Raw genomic sequence first — 24,626 nt, 5'->3', positions numbered from 1 at the left:
GATTAACAAGAGGAGGAAACCATGCAAACATGGCAGTTTCACGTGAGGTCTCACCGTCACCTAATCCAACATACAAAGCTGAGTTTGGGTCTGTGGGTGGATGTGCGCGGGTCTGTGGGTGGATGTGCGCGGGTCTGTGGGTGGATGTGCGCGGGTCTGTGGGTGGATGTGCGCGGGTCTGTGGGTGGATGTGCGCGGGTCTGTGGGTGGATGTGCGCGGGTCTGTGGGTGGATGTGCGCGGGTCTGTGGGTGGATGTGCGCGGGTCTGTGGGTGGATGTGCGCGGGTCTGTGGGTGGATGTGCGCGGGTCTGTGGGTGGATGTGCGAGGGTCTGTGGGTGGATGTGCGCGGGTCTGTGGGTGGATGTGCGCGGGTCTGTGCGTGGGTCTGTGCGCGGGTCTGTGCGTGGATGTGCGCGGGTCTGTGCGTGGATGTGCGCGGGTCTGTGCGTGGATGTGCGCGGGTCTGTGGGTGGATGTGCGCGGGTCTGTGGGTGGATGTGCGCGGGTCTGTGCGTGGATGTGCGCGGGTCTGTGCGTGGATGTGCGCGGGTCTGTGGGTGGATGTGCGCGGGTCTGTGGGTGGATGTGCGCGGGTCTGTGGGTGGATGTGCGCGGGTCTGTGGGTGGATGTGCGGGCCTGTGGGATGGATGTGTGGGTCTGAACAAGGTATGTTTTCATTACAACGAAAATACATGTGACAAGTCTGAAGAAGACGATGGTTCACGAGCGGTATTTGACGATGGAGATTGTTTCAGAAGTCAAGGATGAGACAATGATAATTTTTGACCAAGTTATAAAAATGATCAACATGATGTGATACGGGTGACAGGTAATTAGCTGCAAAATGTCGAAAACCCGGTTTCGTTCAACAACTTTCAAAATTTGACATTTGCATAACCTTTAAAGGTCACAAAACAATGTTGTGGACATTAAAATAAGGAAACAGGATACATGCTATAGCTTATTGGAGTTAGTTCGTCGAAGGTCAAAAACCCGGTTTGATTCCCACAACCTTAAAATTGGACCTTTGTGGCCTTTAAAGGTCAAAGGTCAAGGATTATGACCTTTGGTGCAAAACTTCCTCTGGAAAATTCCAGGAACAATATAACGTCATATAGGCAATATGGCATTTCGCATTCCTCGGATTATTATCCATACTTTGATGAAATCAGCGTAAAAACAAACTTGAAGGGGACGCCACGGGCAAACTGGCGGGAATCGGGAAAAACGTAAATGATGAAAGTTGTAGTACTCGAAGAGCACTACTTGCATACCAACTTTCATTCGAAACAATTGAAAACCCTAAGAGCTCGATGCCCAATTTATTGTTTTTTTTGACATTTTCTAAGTTCGTGACCTTGACCTTGGGACGAAAATGAAAAAAAAACGAGCTCTGTGGGGCTATGCAGGTGCCATTGGGCTAACCAAATACCGAAACCCCTGCCAGATTCGACAAACCCCCTCGGAGAAGATGCAACTTCAAATCGGCTACCCCCTAAAAACACGTTTTTGGGGTGTGGCTCCGCCCATAATGGGCGCAGCACGCCCATTCTCAGGAAAACACAACTAGATGATGATGTAAACCTCCCACCAATATTTTATCAGGATCGAATCAAAACCCACGGAGCTATGCTCGGGACAGACAGACAGACAGACAGAGACACACACATAACGAATATCGTGGTCACTTACTGACTCGTGAACCAATTAATATTTGAAGTACTTAATTATTTTAAAAAAGACAAAAATGTTCCTTTTGTCAGAGTTTTGTATGTACTGTATACTGAGATGTCCCATGGTGTGTTCAGTTACCAAGCAGCTAGCTAGCACTTGCCAAGCCAGCCATTCCTTAGCGGTTTTGAAGGGAGTGCTTGCTCGAGTGCTTAAGCCACTGGGCGAGCACTCTACAAGAATCTTTGTAACTGAACACACCCCAGATTCATTACATGGCGATGAGGATAAACATCTATAGCATCATTATTTCAACCATAATCAATGAATTTGTCCAAGGGGTGGGGTGGGAAAAGGCATGGGAAGGGGAAGGGGGGGGTGAAAGAGGGACCCAATGTTGCCCAGCAATGCCTGGTACCCCTGATATATATATATATATATATATATATATATATATATATATATATATATATATATATATACATATACATATACATATACATATACATACGTATACACATATGTATAAATGAAAGAAATTAAATGAGTCAAAGATGTAGCTTCTGGATGATCTTTATCGTGACATCTTACTAAATGGAGGTCGAGGCAAATGCCAAATTGGTTGATGCTGTGATGCCTCCATCAAGCAGCGAATGAATACCTTGTAGGTCACGGCTGATTGAGAGAACTAGGAGTTTGAATGACTACTTCCTCTCAAGAGAACTGTGAAGAAAGTATATTGCAAAGGGGGGTGGGGGGTTGCCAGAAGGTCCTTTGAGAGAGATCGTGAGAGTCGTCTTTGAGTGAAACCTTGTAAGATTACTTTGCTCTCATGGCATGCTGCAGGAATGTCTTTCACACTCCTGGTTCATTCCAGTCAAACTCCTCGTTCTCCTATGTGGTCCATTTCCAAAATGGTGCGGAGTGGGACAGGTCCTCGCTCACCTATAACCTACAAGTTACCTCAAATCGCTGATCCAAGCTCACCGCAGAGCCAAACACAGAGGACAAAACTCACCTGCATTCCGCTCAACTCGATTTCACGATGTACTGTATATATATATATATATACATATATATACATATATATACATATACATATACACATATATATATATATATACATACACACATACATACATACACGGCAGAACACAAACAACAACCATGGCAGCAACAACAATTACAAGGTGTTATAAAAGATCTTTTTTTTGTTTCATTTCATTTTACATCCTTATTTTGATTCACAAACATGCAATTATGCTTGTGAAGTACATATTGTTTTCTTTTAATTAAAGCCATCATCTAAGCGATGGGTACACACGCCGAGTAGTACTGTAAACTAATATATATATATATATATATATATATACATATATATATACATATATATATATATATATATATATATATATATATATATATATATATACATATATATATACATATACACATATATACACACACACACACACACACACACACACACACACACACACACACACACACACACACACACACACACACACGGTGCTTCTCCACAATTCAGACCGAGGTACTTGATGAACACATTGGTGCCGCATGTATGGAGATAAACAAGGCAAAGAGAGTAAAACAAGTGCGTTATCACGGATAACCGGGGGGATATCGCGGATAACCCAGTGCGGCATCACGGATAACCCAGTGCGGTATCACAGATAACTGGGAGGATATCTTTGACGGATAACCCAATGCGGTATCACGGTAACCCAGTGTGGTATCACGGATAGCCCAGTGCGGTATCACGGATAACTGGGAGGATATCTTTGACGGATAACCCAGTGCGGTATCACGGATAACCCAGTGCGGTATCACGGATAACTGGGAGAATATCTTTGACGGATAACCCAGTGAGGTATCACGGATAACCCAGTGAGGTATCACAGATAGCTGGGAGGATATCTTTGACGGATAAGCCAGTGAGGTATCACGGATAACCCATTGCTGTATCACGGATAACCCACTGCTGTATCACGGATAACCCAGTGCGATATCACGGATAACTTTGATTGATAACCAATTGCAGTATCACGGATAGCCCAGTGCGGTATCACGGATAACTAGGAGGATATCTTTGACGGATAACCCAGTGAGGTATCACGGATAACTGGGAGGATATCTTTGACGGATAACCCAGTGCGGTATCACGGTAACCCAGTGCGGTATCACGGATAACCCAGTGAGGTATCACGGATAACCCAGTGAGGTATCACGGATAACTGGGAGGATATCTTTGACGGATAGCCCAGTGAGGTATCACGGATAGCCCAGTGCGGTATCACGGATAGCCAGCCCAGTGTGGTATCACGGATAACTGGGAGGATATCTTTGACAGATAACCCAGTGAGGTATCACGGATAACTGGGAGGATATCTTTGACGGATAACCGAGTGAGGTATCACAGATAACTGGGAGGATATCTTTGACGGATAACTCAATGCGGTATCACGGTAACCCAGTACGGTATCACAGATAGCCCAGTGCGGTATCACGGATAACCCAGTGAGGTATCACGGATAACCCAGTGAGGTATCACGGATAACCCAGTGCAGTATCAAGGATAAATGGGAGGATATCTTTGACGGATAACCCAGTGAGGTATCACGGATAACCCAGTGCAGTATCAAGGATAAATGGGAGGATATCTTTGACGGATAACCCAGTGTGGTTCAACGGATAACCCAGTGCGGTATCACGGATAACTGGGACGATATCTTTGACGGATAACCCAGTGAGGTATCACGGATAACCCAGTGAGGTATCACGGATAACTGGGAGGATATCTTTGACGGATAACCCAGTGCGGTGTCACGGATAACCCAGTGCGGTATCACGGATAACTGGGAGGATATCTTTGACGGATAACCCAGTGAGGTATCGCGGATAACTGGGAGGATATCTTTGACGGATAACCCAGTGAGGTATCACGGATAACCCAGTGCAGTATCAAGGATAAATGGGAAGATATCTTTGACGGATAACCCAGTGTGGTATCACGGATAACCCAGTGCGGTATCACGGATAACTGGGACGATATCTTTGACGGATAACCCAGTGAGGTATCACGGATAACCCAGTGAGGTATCACGGATAACTGGGAGGATATCTTTGACAGATAACCCAGTGCGGTATCACGGATAACCCAGTGCGGTGTCACGGATAACCCAGTACGGTATCACGGATAACTGGGAGGATATCTTTGACGGATAACCCAGTGAGGTATCACGGATAACTGGGAGGATATCTTTGACGGATAACCCAGTGAGGTATCATGGATAACTGGGAGGATATCTTTGACGGATAACCCAGTGAGGTATCACGGATAACTGGGAGGATATCTTTGACGGATAACCCAGTGAGGTATCACGGATAACCGGGAGGATATCTTTGACGGATAACCCAGTGAGGTATCACGGATAACCGGGAGGATATCTTTGACGGATAACCCAGTGAGGTATCACGGATAACTGGGAGGATATCTTTGACGGATAACCCAGTGAGGTATCACGGATAACTGGGAGGATATCTTTGACGGATAACCGAGTGAGGTATCACAGATAACTGGGAGGATATCTTTGACGGATAACCGAGTGAGGTATCACAGATAACTGGGAGGATATCTTTGACGGATAACTCAATGCGGTATCACGGTAACCCAGTACGGTATTACAGATAGCCCAGTGCGGTATCACGGATAACCCAGTGAGGTATCACGGATAACCCAGTGCAGTATCAAGGATAAATGGGAGGATATCTTTGACGGATAACCCAGTGAGGTATCACGGATAACCCAGTGCAGTATCAAGGATAAATGGGAGGATATCTTTGACGGATAACCCAGTGTGGTATCACGGATAACCCAGTGCGGTATCACGGATAACTGGGACGATATCTTTGATGGATAACCCAGTGAGGTATCACGGATAACCCAGTGCGGTATCACGGATAGCCAGTGCGGTATCACGGTAACCCAGTGCGGTATCACGGATAGCCCAGTGAGGTACCACGGATAACCCAGTGAGGTATCACGGATAAATGGGAGGATATCTTTGACGGATAACCCAGTGTGGTATCACGGATAACCCAGTGCGGTATCACGGATAACTGGGACGATATCTTTGAGGGATAACCCAGTGAGGTATCACGGATAACCCAGTGAGGTATCACGGATAACTGGGACGATATCTTTGACGGATAACCCAGTGTGGTATCACGGATAACCCAGTGCGGTGTCACGGATAACCCAGTGCGGTATCACGGATAACTGGGAGGATATCTTTGACGGATAACCCAGTGAGGTATCACGGATAACTGGGAGGATATCTTTGACGGATAACCCAGTGCGGTATCACGGATAACTGGGAGGATATCTTTGACGGATAACCCAGTGTGGTATCACGGATAACCCAGTGCGGTGTCACGGATAACCCAGTGCGGTATCACGGATAACTGGGAGGATATCTTTGACGGATAACCCAGTGAGGTATCACAGATAACTGGGAGGATATCGTTGACGGATAACCCAGTGCGGTATCACGGATAACTGGGAGGATATCTTTGACGGATAACCCAGTGTGGTATCACGGATAACCCAGTGCGGTATCACGGATAACTGGGACGATATCTTTGAGGGATAACCCAGTGAGGTATCACGGATAACCCAGTGAGGTATCACGGATAACTGGGACGATATCTTTGACGGATAACCCAGTGCGGTATCACGGATAACCCAGTGCGGTGTCACGGATAACCCAGTGCGGTATCACGGATAACTGGGAGGATATCTTTGACGGATAACCCAGTGAGGTATCACGGATAACTGGGAGGATATCTTTGACGGATAACCCAGTGCGGTATCACGGATAACTGGGAGGATATCTTTGACGGATAACCCAGTGTGGTATCACGGATAACCCAGTGCGGTGTCACGGATAACCCAGTGCGGTATCACGGATAACTGGGAGGATATCTTTGACGGATAACCCAGTGAGGTATCACAGATAACTGGGAGGATATCGTTGACGGATAACCCAGTGCGGTATCACGGATAACTGGGAGGATATCTTTGACGGATAACCCAGTGTGGTATCACGGATAACCCAGTGCGGTGTCACGGATAACCCAGTGCGGTATCACGGATAACTGGGAGGATATCTTTGACGGATAACCCAGTGAGGTATCACAGATAACTGGGAGGATATCGTTGACGGATAACCCAGTGCGGTATCACGGATAACTGGGAGGATATCTTTGACGGATAACCCAGTGAGGTATCACGGATAACTGGGAGGATATCTTTGACGGATAACCCAGTGAGGTATCACGGATAGCCGGGAGGATATCTTTGACGGATAACCCAGTGCGGTATCACAGATAACTGGGAGGATATCTTTGACGGATAACCCAATGCGGTATCATGGTAACCCAGTGCGGTATCACGGATAACCCAGTGCGGTATCACGGATAACTGGGAGAATATCTTTGACGGATAACCCAGTGAGGTATCACGGATAACCCAGTGAGGTATCACAGATAGCTGGGAGGTTATCTTTGACGGATAAGCCAGTGAGGTATCACGGATAACCCATTGCTGTATCACGGATAACCCATTGCTGTATCACGGATAACCCACTGCTGTATCACGGATAACCCAGTGCGATATCACGGATAACCCAGTGCGATATCACGGATAACTTTGATTGATAACCAATTGCAGTATCACGGATAACCCAGTGCGGTATCACGGATAACTGGGAGGATATCTTTGACGGATAACCCAGTGCGGTATCACGGATAACTGGGAGGATATCTTTGACGGATAACCCAGTGCGGTATCACGGATAACCCAGTGAGGTATCACGGATAACTGGGAGGATATCTTTGACGGATAGCCCAGTGAGGTATCACGGATAGCCCAGTGCGGTATCACGGATAGCCAGCCCAGTGCGGTATCACGGATAACTGGGAGGATATCTTTGACAGATAACCCAGTGAGGTATCACGGATAACTGGGAGGATATCTTTGACGGATAACCGAGTGAGGTATCACAGATAACTGGGAGGATATCTTTGACGGATAACTCAATGCGGTATCACGGTAACCCAGTACGGTATCACAGATAGCCCAGTGCGGTATCACGGATAACCCAGTGCAGTATCAAGGATAAATGGGAGGATATCTTTGACGGATAACCCAGTGCAGTATCAAGGATAAATGGGAGGATATCTTTGACGGATAACCCAGTGAGGTATCGCGGATAACTGGGAGGATATCTTTGACGGATAACCCGTAAGGTATCACGGATAACTGGGAGGATATCTTTGACGGATAACCCGTGAGGTATCATGGATAACTGGGAGGATGTCTTTGACGGATAACCCAGTGCGGTATCACGGATAACTGGGAGGATATCTTTGACGGATAACCCAGTGCGGTATCACGGATAACCGGGAGGATATCTTTGACGGATAACCCAGTGAGGTATCACGGATAACTGGGAGGATATCTTTGACAGATAACCCAGTGAGGTATCACGGATAACTGGGAGGATATCTTTGACGGATAACCGAGTGAGGTATCACAGACAACTGGGAGGATATATTTGACGGATAACTCAATGCGGTATCACGGTAACCCAGTACGGTATTACAGATAGCCCAGTGCGGTATCACGGATAACCCAGTGAGGTATCACGGATAACCCAGTGCAGTATCAAGGATAAATGGGAGGATATCTTTGACGGATAACCCAGTGATGTATCACGGATAACCCAGTGCAGTATCAAGGATAAATGGGAGGATATCTTTGACGGATAACCCAGTGTGGTATCACGGATAACCCAGTGCGGTATCACGGATAACTGGGACGATATCTTTGACGGATAACCCAGTGAGGTATCACGGATAACCCAGTGAGGTATCACGGATAACTGGGAGGATATCTTCGACGGATAACCCAGTGCGGTATCACGGATAACCCAGTACGGTGTCACGGATAACCCAGTGCGGTGTCACGGATAACTGGGAGGATATCTTTGACGGATAACCCAGTGAGGTGTCACGGATAACTGGGAGGAAATCTTTGACGGATAACCCAGTGAGGTATCATAGATAACTGGGAGGATATCTTTGACGGATAACCCAGTGAGGTATCACGGATAACTGGGAGGATATCTTTGACGGATAACCCAGTGGGGTATCACGGATAACCGGGAGGATATCTTTGACGGATAACCCAGTGAGGTATCACGGATAACCGGGAGGATATCTTTGACGGATAACCCAGTGAGGTATCACGGATAACTGGGAGGATATCTTTGACGGATAACCCAGTGAGGTATCACGGATAACTGGGAGGATATCTTTGACAGATAACCCAGTGAGGTATCACGGATAACTGGGAGGATATCTTTGACGGATAACTCAATGCGGTATCACGGTAACCCAGTACGGTATTACAGATAGCCCAGTGCGGTATCACGGATAAATGGGAGGATATCTTTGACGAATAACCCAGTGAGGTATCACGGATAACCCAGTGCAGTATCAAGGATAAATGGGAGGATATCTTTGACGAATAACCCAGTGAGGTATCACGGATAACCCAGTGCAGTATCAAGGATAAATGGGAGGATATCTTTGACGGATAACCCAGTGTGGTATCACGGATAACCCAGTGCGGTATCACGGATAACTGGGACGATATCTTTGACGATTAACCCAGTGAGGTATCACGGATAACCCAGTGAGGTATCACTGATAACTGGGAGGATATCTTTGATGGATAACCCTGTGCGGTATCACGGATAACCCAGTGCGGTATCACGGATAACCCAGTGCGGTGTCACGGATAACCCAGTGCGGTATCACGGATAACTGGGAGGATATCTTTGACGGATAACCCAGTGAGGTATCATGGATAACTGGGAGGCTATCTTTGACGGATAACCCAGTGAGGTATCACGGATAACTGGGAGGGTATCTTTGACGGATAACCCAGTGAGGTATCACGGATAACTGGGAGGATATCTTTGACGGATAACCCAGTGAGGTATCATGGATAACTGGGAGGATATCTTTGACGGATAACCCAGTGAGGTATCACGGATAACTGGGAGGATATCTTTGACGGATAACCCAGTGAGGTATCACGGATAACTGGGAGGATATCTTTGACGGATAACCCAGTGCGGTATCACGGATAACCCAGTGCGGTGTCACGGATAACCCAGTGCGGTGTCACGGATAACCCAGTGCGGTATCACGGATAACTGGGAGGATATCTTTGACGGATAACCCAGTGAGGTATCACGGATAACTGGGAGGATATCTTTGACGGATAACCCAGTGAGGTATCACGGATAACTGGGAGGATATCTTTGACGGATAACTCAATGCGGTATCACGGTAACCCAGTACGGTATTACAGATAGCCCAGTGCGGTATCACGGATAACCCAGTGAGGTATCACGGATAACTGGGAGGATATCTTTGACGGATAACCCAGTGAGGTATCACGGATAACTGGGAGGATATCTTTGACGGATAACCCAGTGCGGTATCACGGATAACCCAGTGCGGTATCACGGATAACTGGGAGAATATCTTTGACGGATAACCCAGTGAGGTATCACGGATAACCCAGTGAGGTATCACAGATAGCTGGGAGGATATCTTTGACGGATAAGCCAGTGAGGTATCACGGATAACCCATTGCTGTATCACGGATAACCCACTGCTGTATCACGGATAACCCAGTGCGATATCACGGATAACCCAGTGCGGTATCACGGATAGCCCAGTGCGGTATGACGGATAGCCCAGTGAGGTATCAAGGATAACCCAGTGAGGTATCACGGATAACCCAGTGCAGTATCACGGATAAATGGGAGGATATCTTTGACGGAAAACCCAGTGTGGTATCACGGATAACCCAGTGCGGTATCACGGATAACTGGGACGATATCTTTGACGGATAACCCAGTGAGGTATCACGGATAACCCAGTGCAGTATCACGGTAACCCAGTGCGGTATCACGGATAGCCCAGTGCGGTATCACGGATAGCCAGTGCGGTATCACGGATAGCCCAGTGAGGTATCACGGATAGCCCAGTGAGGTATCACGGATAGCCCAGTGAGGTATCACGGATAACCCAGTGAGGTATCACGGATAACCCAGTGCAGTATCACGGATAAATGGGAGGATATCTTTGACGGATAACCCAGTGTGGTATCACGGATAACCCAGTGCGGTATCACGGATAACTGGGACGATATCTTTGACGGATAACCCAGTGCGGTATCACGGATAACTGGGAGGATATCTTTGACGGATAACCCAGTGAGGTATCACGGATAACCGGGAGGATATCTTTGACGGATAACCCAGTGAGGTATCACGGATAGCCGGGAGGATATCTTTGACGGATAACCCAGTGAGGTATCACGGATGGCCGGGAGGATATCTTTGACGGATAACCCAGTGAGGTATCACGGATAGCCGGGAGGATATCTTTGACGGAATACTTTCGGACACACGATCCCACACCAGGCCCCGGTAAAAGCACCAGGCGCGCGTGTGTAGGCCGAAGGAAGCCGGTTAGTAAAGCCCGGGCCCCCACCAAGCCCCCAAGTCGCGCGACTCGTCACCTACCGAACGTCACGCCGCGGTCATCAGACAGGTAAGACCCCGACTCGAAGACCGTCACAAAAAACAGGCCCGGAAAGTGGGATCACTCAGCAATGGGCGGGGAACATGGCGCGGGGTGGGACGGGTCCTCGCTCACCTCTAACCTACAACTTACCTCAAATTGCTGCTTCAAGCTCAGCGCAGAACCAACAAACACCGACAACAAAACTCATTACACACATCCCGCTCGAACGCGACGTCACAAATTGCGCCACTTTCTCTGCACACCCTCCATTCGGTCTGACGTCATCAAAGTAGCCTGACGTCAGTGAAAGTTTTACTCTTCCCCCAAAGTGACACACACACACACACACACACACACACACACACACACACACACACACACACACACACACACACACACACACACACACACACACACACACACACACACTGCTCGTGTCTCGCACCAACCTGTATTTATGAACAGGAAGTTACCGAAACCGTTGTGAGAAACCTTATTCGATGCAGGAACAAGAACACTTTAACCACAAAGTAACCAGGACCAGGTAATCAACAAACGTTTAATAATCGTCACAATCCACAAAGTGCACAAGACCCCGCGGCTCGCTTCGACCTAACCTGGACATAATGACCGTGATGCGCGCACAGGAGAGTCCAAGGACAACTATCGCGAGATTTCACGCATTCATTTCATGTTATGCTTCCCTTTTCTCGCGAGATTTCACACGTTCATTTCATCTTATGCTTCCCTTTTCTAGCGAGATTTCAGCGTTTCCCATTGTGTGCTATTGTTGTGTGTTCTTTTTATCCTCCCAGACGTTGTTCCTTTCTGAAACACATTTTTGAGATTTAATGCTGATGCTATAAGGTTTCTCCGAACTTACCCTTATGTTAAAAAAATAATTAATAAACATCCCTCACGGCATTGCGTGTTACGTATTTGAACAACCATTGACGTCACACATGCAAAACGCCATGCTTCACGCTCTTTACGTGATGTGTTCATGCGAGCCACAGTTACGCAAAATGAAACTACATGAATGTGTTAATCGTTTATTTTCCATTTCATCCGTAAAATTTATTTCGTCTTTTGTACTTAGGCCTGTACGTCATTATCAACTCATGATGACGTCACAATCGAATCCAAGTGTATTGGAATGGAGTTTTGAACAGAGACGAACAACGCGTTTACATCGCAATACGACGACACACGGTGAGGAGCATTTTGCTTTCATTTTTTTTATTTTCCATTAAGGGGCCATCAATGTGTTATGTACGAACCGGGGTCGCGATGGCAGAGGTTTAGATGATTAGAAAACTTCAATTGAAATAAGTTCAGTTATTCAAACTCCTGGGTTTTACTATCAGCCATGATCTTCATTGTCCCTCCAGAGCCAGCCGTCGACTGGCCATCCACCGTCGTACGGAGTCCTTCCTTGGCACACCTGAACCATCCATCCACAAGGCCTTCATCGGCAGCTTGATCATTGATGGAGTGCTGCTCTCCCCTCTGGGCTCGTTCACCTGCCTCACATCTTGCTCAGCTTGACGCCATGGAAACCAAGGCCTTAAAGATTATGATTTGGAATCTCCTGCGATGAAGCCGAGTCCATGGGCCGATCACTTTCCCATCGCAGACAGGTTGGTGGTCTCTCCGTCTTCTTCCTGCTCCTTTCTGGTATTGCACCGTCTGCTCTATCCGTGCTTTGTCAGATAAGATTCACTGGTTTCTGGTGTCAGATAAGATTGACTGACTGGTGGGACTTCCCCACCCCCAGGTTTCTCCAAGGCACACACGGTCCACCATCAACCCACTTGTGGTGAAAATACCAAAATCCATGATCACTGCTCCACTCATTTTTTTTCCCACCTGTGGAACCAACTTCCACTTCCTCTTCAATCTCATTCTTCCCTCCAAGTTTTCAATACAGCTGTTCATCACCATCTCAGATCATCCCCAATCCAAAACCATGATCTTTTCTTCTCTCGTTAACCTCCCCCACCACAATCCCTCCTCCTTCCAAATTTCCAGTTTTCCCTCCTTCGAGTTCCCTTCTGAATCCATCTTGTCTACCCTTATGCATCCTCTCCTGCCCCTCATTCTTCCCCACACCCATTTGATTTATAATTTTTCCCCTGAGCTGCTATACCAAAACAACCTAAAACACGATTAGCTTTACCTATCACTGCCTGACACTGTGCTGCCTGCTTACCTCCCCATATCTATCACCACCCCTAGATCCTTCTACTGTGTGACACACTCCAAAATTACCCCTTGCATCCTGTAATCTCTATTTTCATCGTTCTCCCCCATCCCCAACACCTTACACTTTCTCAGGTTAAATTCCATCTGCCAATCTTTTACCCAATCGATACAAGTATCAATACTTTACTGAATCTGATCAGCACCCCCTCTGATATCCACCTCACTTCCAAGCTTTGTGTTTGCTTTACCTCCAATCTACAAATTTGGGAATCCTACGCTTCACCCACTGTCCAAATCGATGTCATCTATCTATCTATAATTCCAGAAATCTGTGTGTGTGTGTGTGTGTGTGTGTGTGTGTGTGTGTGTGTGTGTGTGTGTGTGTGTGTGTGTGTGTGTGTGTGTGTGTGTGTGTGTGTGTGTGACCGCTGTTTCTCGACAACCGCTGGTCCGATCTAATTGAAACTTGCCAGGTATATTGCTGGGGACCTGAGGATGTGCCTTTTCAAGGTTTGATATTAATCGGACAAGTGCTTCCAAAGTTATGGCCATTTATTTACCAACCAATGACAGGAACTGTTGCTGCGGCCATTTTTTATCAACGAATGACAGGAAGCGTTGCTGCGAAGCCATGGTCGATGGGGAAGAGAAACTCAGCCGCGTTCGCCATTTAATATGGGTTTTTTTCTCTTCTCTTCTCTCTGTTTTTTCTTGCGAAAAGGCAAAATACGTTGGCGCTAATTGAATAATTGGCCATTAAAAGCCTCCGTATTCTTGCCCTGGACGAGGAAACAAAGAAGAAGCGCCGTTTCCTCAACAATGTTGTTTATGAAGAGGTGCTAACGAGATAATGGTGTGTACAATGTACATGGAGACGCTTTTTATTATTATTTATTTATTGAAGAAAAATTGTTCCAAAAATAATTTATCAAAAAAAGTGCACAACTTTTTTTTGCTTCCAATTGTCAAAACGCTGTGGCTTTTGAAAGTGTTAAGGAATTCAGCTCTACTCAACATGCTTGCCAACGAAATACATCTCAATTTGGTGGTAAAAACGATTCACAACGACGGGTTTCCTTACTCATTGCTCTGCAGTCTGCATTCAACCCCTTCATTTGTCATCTCATTGACCTCATTTCATCAATCTATAATTCCAGCAATGTGTGTCTGTGTGTCTGTGACCGCTGTTTCCCGACAACCACTGGTCTGATCTAATTGAAACTTGCCAGGTATATTGCTGGGAACCTGAGTATGTGCCTTTTCAAGATTTGATATTAATTGGACAAGTGATTCCCAAGTTATGGCCATTTATTTACCAACCAATGACAGGACACGTGCTGCGTAGGCGTGGCCGATGCGCCATTTAGTTACAAATCACAGGACACGTTGCTGCGTGGGCCGCATATATATATATATATATATATATATATATATATATATATATATATATATATATATATATATATATATATATACACGTATTGTTTCGGATTTCAGAATCCAGTCTGATGAATGCATCAACATATCCAGGTCCTTAGACAGTTATTTCCTTAAAAGCATGTTCAGATTAGCCCCATCCCCATGTATAATGGGATTTTAAATGTGATGTGTTGAGAAGGGGTAAAGAATAGATCTCCTCTCTTATGGAAAGCTTTTTTTCTTTACGATAGACACGTTTACACACATTTCTTTCGCGAGCTCTGACGCCCGCCTTATTTTTCCTCAGCAACGTTTATGCACATATTTCTTTCGCGAGCGCTGAGGCCCGCCCTTTTTTGAGCGCACGGGTTGTCATGGTAACGGTGCGCAAGTGGGGCGGGGTGAGCTTCGGGGGACTCTGCGTCCGCAGAGACGGTCCGCATATATAAAAAGAATTGGAGAGGTCCGTTCAAAAAAGGAGAGAGAAAGCCAGAGAGGAAGGGAGAAAGAAAGCGAGAGTTGAAGCTTGCGAGGGAAGAAGCGAGCCAGAGAGGTAGCGCGCGTGTGGTTGTCTCAACAGCACCAACAAGACAATTCGTCCTTTCCAGTGCTTGAGCAAGCGAGCGTGTGGTGCGCGTGTGGGTGTGAGCAGGATAGGTTAGCCGGACAAGGACAGTAGGAGGGTTAGGGACACTGAGAATTATAAAAGAGAAGAAAAAATAAAAAAGGGGGGAAGTCTAAATTTTGTTGTTGCAAACGAAGGGAGTGGGTATGGACAAAGACAGGCAAAGGTGGAAGGTTGGGGGGAGACAGTAGGGTAGGTCCGAGCCCGTTTTCGGAGCGGCCGGCACCATCGCACCCCCTCCAGTACCTCACAGACCAGACCAGAGGCCGGCCAGCTTCATATGCCGGCCTGTTTGCTGGTCTGCATTTGCCTCGCCATACCTTGTTTGCCTGCCTTTGCCTTGACCTCATGCCTGCTCGACCTTGTTGCATGACCTCCCCATGTCACCAACCATCCATGTGTGCCAGGACAATCCATCGTCAGGTGTTTGTTTTGCAAGGACTGCTCTGTGGGCAGCCACACCATCCATCATTTGTGTTTTTGCATCGAGTCCATTCGCCATTCCACTCAAATGAGCCAGGGACTGCATTGAGCAGCCCGGCTACCTCCTCCTTGTTCTTCTTGTATAAAGGCCAGTTCAAATGGCCTCCAGCAGCTAAGGAAGAAAATAAAAAAAGAACATTCAGTGACAAAAGAGGGACCTTTTGAGCAGGCCCTGAAGACGTCTGACCTTCAAGCTGCTGGGCACTCACCCACACAAAACTGTTGACTTTGCCGTTCCTCTTTTCCCACAGATAACAGGTCCTGGGCCATGGTTAGTGTAAATAGTTAAAAATGTAAATATTTTTGCAACCCACCTGTTGTTTGTGTTGGCGCCGGCAATATTATTTAAGTTGTCTGAGTGAGTCTGATAGTTTAGTTACGCAGCGTACAAGGTTATTTATTTTTGGGACATGTATAAAAATGTCGCACTCAGGGATCTGTCGGTAAAATACACTAGGGGAAGAACCTACACCTGTATGGCACACAAAAATTTACGACTCGGGATGAGTCTACAGAAAGGGGGGGGGTAGTGTTACGAATTTGGAAGCCTTTTTTTTTTGCATACCTTGTCGAGACTCGTGTGAGAGCTAACACACAACACACAGTAAGGGGGGCATGCGACAAGAGGGGAGGGAGTGGGAAGGACAAAACAGTGGGGAACAGAGACATTAGATCTGTGGAAGGGAGAGAGATGGGACGGGGAACATGGGGAATAGAAGATGGACATTACAGGGACTTTCAGGAAGGAAAGCAGGGAATTTGAAGGAGGTGGGCTTGGGTGGATTATCGGGGGTAGAAAAGATCGAGGATTTGGATGGGGGATGATAAGAGGTGGTGGTAAACAGCTGTTTTGAAGGCCGGGAGGGAAGAATGGGAATGAATAGAGTGAGGGAGTTTATTCCAAAGGCGGGAAAAAAGAGGAATGAAAGAGTGAAGGTGAGCAGTGATTCGTGATTTTGGAAGTTTTACCAGAAGGGAGTTGTTGGCGGACCTTGAGTGCCCTGTGGAAATGTGGTGGGGACAAATCGCAGAGAGAGCAGGGGGGCGAGGCTGGAGAGGAGATGGTAGAAGACAGAAAGACCACCAACCAACCTGCGGTGATTGAGTGAGAGACCCAAAGACTCAGCATAATTGCGGGAGATGCCAATGATCTGAAATGCCTTGGTTTCTACAGCGTGAAGCCAAGAAAGGTGGGAAGCAGGAGCACCAGCCCAGATGGGAGAGCAGTAAGCCATCAGGCTGTGGACAAAAGTTTGTAAGTGGTCAGGAGCTCAGGTGGGCCGAGGAAGGACTTTGCACGACGGAGGATTCCCAGTCGGCGACTGGCTTTGGAGGCGAGGTTTGAAATGTAGCTTTCCCAGGAAAGGTCATGGCAGATAGTGAGACCGAGAAGCTTGAAAGAAAGGACTTCTTCCAGAGGTTTGTTGAGAAAGTGGATGGGGGGTTTTTCTAAACGGTCCTTTCGAAGAGACATAGTGAGAGTGTGAGATTTGTCCAGATTGAAAGACATGTTCCACGTGTTGGACCAGTTTGTGATTTTATCCAGATCTGCAGTGAGCGAAGAAGCTGCTGCTTGCTGGTCTGAAGGATGACCGATGGTACGGCAGAGAGTGGAGTCATCAGCAAAGAGATATAGAGGATTTTCCAGAGAGTTGGAGAGATCATTGATGAAAACCAGAAAAAGAACAGGGCCCAGAATGCTACCTTGAGGGACTCCAGCCTGGACAGGAAGAGGGGATGAAAGAACTCCATTTAGGGCCACACATTGACTGCGACAGGAGAGGAAGTCTGCGAGCCATGAGTGGAGATGGCCTTGGATACCATAGGAAGAGAGCTTGGTGAGCAGCAGAGCAGGGCAGAGTGCCAGACTGTGTCAAAAGCACATGATATGTCCAGGGATACGGCTCAGATTTCCTGTCTGGCATTGAGGACCTCCATCCATTGTTGGGAGAGCAGAAGCAGCATATCCAGGGTAGATTGACCTAGTCTGAAACCAAATTGATGATCGGAAATCAAGCCATTGGAGAAGAGGAAGGATTTCATGTCTGAAGCGATGATGGATTCCATAGCCTTGCTGATGATTGGGAGAAGGCTAATTGGTCTGTAGTTGCAGGGATCTGTTTTTACACCTTTTTATGCAGGGCAGTGATGTTTGCTGATTTCCAAACAGATGGCAGATGACCTTCAGCAAATGAGAGGGTGAATATAACAGACAGAGGGTGAGCAAGAGCAGAAGAGCAGGCTTTGAGGACATGTGGGCTGATGCTGTCTGGACCGGTTGCAGAATCTGAGTCGAGGTTTGACAGCAAGCTCTCCACCTTGTCGGCAGAAAAGGACACAGAGTCCAGGGACAGTTGGGTGTGACTGGGTAAGGTGGGTAGAGAAAGTGATGGGTTTTGGACACAAGATTTAGCTGCAAAGACCGAGTTTAGGCATTCAGCTTTTTCACGTGCGGTATCAGCAGTGCGGCCATTTGAGGTAAGGGAGGGGATGGAGGGGATACATCCACCAGAAACAGCTTTGATTAGACGCCACCAGGATTTTGAGGAGGGAGAGAGGTTTGAGAATTCAGACTTGAGATGAGAAAGATGTTGTTTTCTGGCTCTCCTGAGGGTAGATACACACTTGTTCCGAGCTTTATGGAAGGAACTGAGATTGTCCTCAGTTGGGTTTGCTTTACATGAGGCAAAGGCAAGTTGTTTCAGGACACCTGCCTCACCACAAGCTTCAGTGAACCAAGGGCAGGAGGAAGGGTAGGACAACATAAGACAAGAGGGGATAAATCTGTGCATGAGGGAGAGCAAGTTTCTTTGAAAGAATTCCCAGGATGAGTTGATGTTGGAGAAAGTAGCGATAGGAGACCAGTCTATAAGTTTGAGGGCTGCTTGGAGACCCTGCCAGTCGGCTTGAGTGAAATGTCAGACTCTACGACAGTGAGGTGGTTCTCTGATAATAGCCAGAGAGATGTCCACTTTGACAAGGACGTTGTCAGAAGAACCGATTGGAGTGGAGGAAGAGCAGCAGATATTGTCAGGGAAATTTGTCAAAATCAGATCCAGAAGAGATGGAGTACCATTGGTTGAGATCCATGTCGGGAAGTTGACCGATTGAGTCAATCCCAATGAGTCGCAGAAAGCTTTTGCTGAGGTGCCATGTCAGGTGAGAGAGGTACCCACACCGAGCCGACTGGCATGATGACAATTGAAGTCACCACATATGAGGAAGAAAGAGTTTGGATGAGAAGATAGAAGTTTGTCCATGTTTTCGGATAGTGAGGTGTAGATGGAGTCATCACTGTTCGGTGGACGGTACAGTACACATATAAACATGAGGTGGGAGTGGAGGGGAAGCCGTAGCCAGAGGTATTCCTGGGGGTGTGGGGGAGTGAGGACAGTGTATGGGGAGTGAGGAATAGAGTCTTTGATGAAGAGAACAACTCCTCCACCTGGACGAGGCTCAGGTCTGTCAAACTGGAGGAGGAAGTAACCAGGGAGAGAAACTTGGAAGTGAGACACGTCTTGGGGGAGGAAAGTTTATGTTGGGCAAATTATGTCTGGTTTGTCAGTGACAACCTGTATGGAAAGATGTGAAAGGTTTGAGTGAAGGCCCTGGATATTTGAGGTCCACACTTTTAATGAAGAGGTAGGGAAGGAGACTTTGGGTGCAGGGGGTAAGGGGGGGGGGGTAGGACAAGGGACTAGGGGCAGGGAGGTAAGGAGAGTTGTTGAAAAAGCTTGGGGGATTGCAGAATCGCTAGGGGAGGGTCGAATGAGAAGGAGAAAAGGCTCTGTGGTGCTGGGGGAGAGGGGTGACAAGAGAGGGGGAAGAAGGCAGTTGAGGATTTGAGGAGGTGGAGTGAAGAGATGGAGTTGAGAGGGCAGTGGAAGGAGGCAGCTTTGTGGATGGGAGGGGGTGGCAACTTTGAGAAGGATGAGTGAGGGGATGAATGGTGGGAGAAAGGTGAGGGAGGAGTTTTTGAGAGAGGTGAGAGGGAGGCTTGGAGGGAGAAGAGTGGGATGGTTGCTTTGAGAGTGAGGGGTGAGAGGGGTGAGTTGGCACTGAAGTTGGAAAAAAGAATGGTTGATGGAAAACGAACATTCATAGCAAACTGGGTTTTTTTTTAAGTTTTAGGTCAGAAATGCGATTTAACACAATTATTGATGGATGCAATAAAGGCGAATTCAGAGAATGGAGAGAAGAAACACTGTAACAGTTGGATTTTTTTCGACAAGGTATGAAGGATAGGTCGAATTGAGAGCAGTCTGTTTAAATAGCAGAAGAGTAGTGCATTCTGATACAGTAAAGAGTTCCACACTGTGAAAGAGGAAGATGAAGAATTATAAGAGATCGTTATTATTATTATTATTATTATTATTATTATTATTATTATTAATGTTTGAGAGAGTTTTCAACAGATTCGGTCATGGAAGTGTTGTATAAAAAATCAAGGAAGAAGAAGAACAGGAAGTAGGAGAGGAGATGAAGAAGAAGAAGAAGATTCGAGACCCGTGAGTGTGCAAGGAGAAAGGTAGCGTTTTTTTGTTTTTTTAAGATAAGAAATAGAGTGATTCGTTGGGAGGGCTGGGGGACATTAGGAAAGTTGGGAAGATAGAAATTGAAGGTAATGGGGAGAAAAAACAAATAAACACGATCGTACACCGAGGGGAACCGGTAGGCCTCACGCCTCAAGGGTAGACCTCAAGCACCCAGTAAGACAAGGTCGACAAAATCTCACAAGATAGCACGATTTTTGAAACAAAACCGAACTAGGAACACACAGTAACATGTAGGTGAGAAAATAAACAGTTAAAACGGGACAGAAAACGACCAGAAACTTAACTTTGAGATCGTCAGCAGAGAGCCTCGAAGGAGACCTGTCAACGCTCCAAACCCAGAACCAGAAGTTTTGCACACAGACAGTGCACACAGAAGTTTGACCCCGCATGGAAAGAGCGGTTGGGGTTTCCCGGCAGGGGCCAAGGCCCCGCCCAGGAAAGGTGGGCCGTAGGACCCTGTCCAATGAGGTGCGGACCGCGAGGAATTTTTCGTCGAGAGCCCCTCCCCGTGGTGGGAGGAGATATTGTTACGAATCTGGAAGCTTTTTGCACACAGACAGTCCCCGTAGCTCAGTTATCTCGATAAGTATGTGTTTATAGTTCGGGTCCCGTCCCAATGTTTAATGGGTGATTAAGTGTATGTGCGCTGTGAGTTATTTTGTAGTTAGTTTTTTTTAATATCCAACAACAACAACAACAACAACACCTGCTTCGTTCCGCCACCCAACCAAACCTTCGCACACCAACTCCATTGCCCAGTGTTTTTGGCTGAAGGCGTGGGTGGAGTCTACATTGCCTCAGATCAAGGCTCCGCTCCTAAGAAGGGAATGGAGCGTTTCCTCCAGCCAATGGGAAGCCAGAATGCCAGAAACTACTACAGAGCCTCTTCAAGGGGCGGGCCACCGAGATACCCTGACACCGCCCTGACACGCCCCCGTCCAATGAGGAGGCGAGTTACCTCAGGATGGACCCCTCCCACCTCACGTGAGGAATGAATAATAGTGGGGGCGATCCGGCTGGCAAAAAAAGGAAGACGCCTCGTCGCCTTGTTTGCCCTCGTTTTGCCTGCTGGGATCGTCTCACTTTGCCTGCTGGCGTTCTCGTCTTGCCCGCAAGTGCTCGTCTCGTTTCATCCGTTCTCGTGCTGGCTGGCGTCCGTTGCGTCATTCCTGGTCCCTGGTGCCTGGTGCGGCGACGAAGGTGTGGGTTCGAGTTCCCCCCTCCCCCCGAACCAGACCGCACGAGGCGGAAAGGTGCCCGAACCAACTCTTACCCCGCCAGCTGACCTATCCTCCTCGGCTGGAGGGTCCAATAAAGACCCGACGGGGTCCATTTCGTGTGTGTGTGTGTGTGTGTGTGTGTGTGTGTGTGTGTGTGTGTGTGTGTGTGTGTGTGTGTGTGTCTGTGGCGCCCGTCCTGTAAGTAGAGACTGTTAAGTGCCTGTGTTCATTGTAAATTGCTTTTCTTTTATTCGGATAACTCTGCTCTTTGTCACCCCCTCCCCATTAAAAAATAAACACCAATTGTTACATGTACCAGCTCGTTGTCTGTGCTTTCTAACATTGACCCAGCACGGTGCGGGCTTGAGAATTAGTGAGGCCGTTTGTGCTGTAAATTGTTCATTTGGGACTGGCGCGGCTCTGGTAACCCCCACTCGGTTACGTCGGACCCGAGTTGGTACATGCGACTCGGTTCGGACAGAATTGGCCGAGTGTGTGGCTTCCCCGGTAGCGAGACAGCGTGAGTACTTAGGTAAATTGTAATAGACAAGTGGACCCTACCTCACACCATCAAAATAATGGCGACCACGGTCCTTTAAGTGACCCATCGACTCCGGAGTTATCCGGAGTGACGACCTTTTAAATACGGGTGTTCGGTGGGAGACGGCCCTATTGCTCCGTCTAGCGGTCGTTCCTCGCCACTGAACCCGGCACCACAACAATATATCTCCATACTCATTGAGTCAGGAGAGTTTTTCACGGTGGTTGGGTCAGGCAGTTTTTGTTCACGGTGGCTGTGAGCAGGCTGGTTCATTCTTCGCGGTGGCTGTTACGGGGAGAGGAGTTCTGTGGACCCCGATTATTTGCCACGCGAGCTCTGCCACGAGCCACGAGTCCCAAACATACGACTGGGACCAAACCGACGATCTTTGGCAGGTGCCGCACTACAGAGCATGCTTTCCCGACGACAACCAGGTACCCACCGAACTCTGACCCCCAGCTTGTCTGTCTTCACGGCTGCGAGGGTCAAATAAATACTCTGGGGTTTCTTTTCTTTTTGTGTATGTGTCTTCGTGTGGGCCCGTCTTTAAGTAGAACTGAGTAAGTGTTTTTGCTTATTGTAAATATTTCCCTGCTTGCATGTTCACGCCAAGTCTTGCCTTTGTCTTTATTTTACTGTTCATAAATTTATTAGAAATGTTCCCAGTCCGTTTCTGTCCCTTCTTACATTGGTCCGGCATGGTCCAGGTCTGAGTATAAGCGGGATTTCATCCCCTGTAATCGGTCTATCATAGCCGGGACGTCCTGGGCAGACCCTGCTCGACTGCAACGAGCCGGAAAGGTTGGTGGTAAAGCGGTAGTCGGTAGTGTAAATCTACCGCTGCCGGTAGCGTAAATCTGGTTCGACCAGGCGTTCCGATGGCGTGGCTTCCCCAGTAGTTTCAATCGCGTCGTTACTTCGGTAAATTGGTTTTCGACAAACAGACCCTATGCTACGCGTTTGAGATATTGGCGTCCACGGTCGGTTCAGCGACCCGCCAGCTCACTGAATTATCCGGAGCGATGGCCAACAATTCCGGGGAGTCTGGTGGGAGACGGCGTAACCTCCCCCACCTAGTGGTCGTTCTCACCACCAACCCCCAGCCCACAACAATATATATTGTTATGGCTGTGGAAATTCGCAGAGCACTATATAGGTCCTCAGATCAGTTATGTCAATAAGTCTGTGTTCAGATAGATTTCCCCACCGATGTTTAACGGGAAATTATTTGTGTGCAGGGCTGTGATCTTTGAGTTAGCCGTTTTTCTTTTGCTATCGTTATTTTGGACCAACCGCAAGTCAACCACACAACCACCCTCTCCACAATCGCCAACATCCTCACAGATGACGAACAACCACCTTCTCCACAACCGCCTTCAGAACAACCACCTTAACCACAACTGCCCAACCACACCACCCTCACGACCACCACAAAACGCCAGCCACACCACCATTACAACCACCATAACCACCGTGTTTCCACCTCGGCACACGGTTGCGGGAAGCCTAGCATTCGTCGGGGGAGAACGGACGACGGCCTCACCCCTCCCCCCAACGACAAACCCTGCGAGAGGAACGTGAAGCAACGACGCCCTGGAAAAGACAAAGAAAGGCCCCGATTCAAGAGAAAAAAAACGCCCCTCTTCTGGAAGTTTCCCTCTTCTGGAAGCACCTGGGCTATAAAGCGGGCGCGTGGAAACGTCGAGGTTGAGTTGAGGAGAGGGTCACCTGGAGTTGCGGAGAGGGTTGTTGTGTGTGGAGGAGAGGGAAGAGAGTTGTGTCAAGAGTTGTGGGCAGTGTGTGGAGCTGCGGTAGGGAGCTGGAGAGAGCGGAGCGCAGCGGAGCCAAGGCGCGCAGCCTGCCGTACCGTGCCTTACCGTGGGTCTCTGGAGAGGGGACTTCGAGGGTCGTCCTAGCGCGTCACCACGAGGGTGAAGGTAACCAGCCCGGCCTCTCGGAGCCTTTGCGGTCTACACGGCTCCGTGCTTATAAAGACCCCAAGAGGTCCAATCTACCCCCTTGTCTTTTATGGGGTTTTTCCTTTGTTCCTTTGCATGAACGTTGTGGCGCCATGTCCGTAAGTAAACCTGTTGTTAAGTGCATTGTGCACATAATAGATAGACGGTAGTAGCTCTTTTGCATTTATTTTGTTGGTTGTATACTTGCGTGCGTGTTCGGCCTTGCATAATTGCATACCTGCAGGACTGCA

The 24,626-nt window shown here is 47.8% G+C and overlaps 1 protein-coding gene across 3 annotated transcripts in view; it reads right to left on the bottom strand.

The window, feature by feature from the left end:
- The window catches only part of LOC147028410 (rho GTPase-activating protein 5-like), a 104,780-nt gene extending 92,714 nt beyond the window's left edge, over positions 1 to 12,066 (bottom strand). The window contains exon 1 of one of the 3 annotated variants that reach the window (XM_085878775.1): positions 11,986 to 12,066. The gene's annotated coding sequence lies outside the window, so the exon portion shown is untranslated. The other 2 variants (XM_085878776.1, XM_085878777.1) reach the window with 2 other exon arrangements.
- Between the last annotated feature and the right edge of the window lie 12,560 nt (positions 12,067 to 24,626).

This window comes from Eptatretus burgeri, chromosome 4 (assembly GCF_056783735.1).
Source record: "Eptatretus burgeri isolate ZD-2024b chromosome 4, Ebu_testis_v1, whole genome shotgun sequence".
Classification (NCBI taxonomy): Eukaryota; Metazoa; Chordata; class Myxini; order Myxiniformes; family Myxinidae; genus Eptatretus; species Eptatretus burgeri.
The sequence above is the reverse complement of the archived record's forward strand: the minus strand, read 5'-3'. Positions and strand labels throughout refer to the sequence as shown.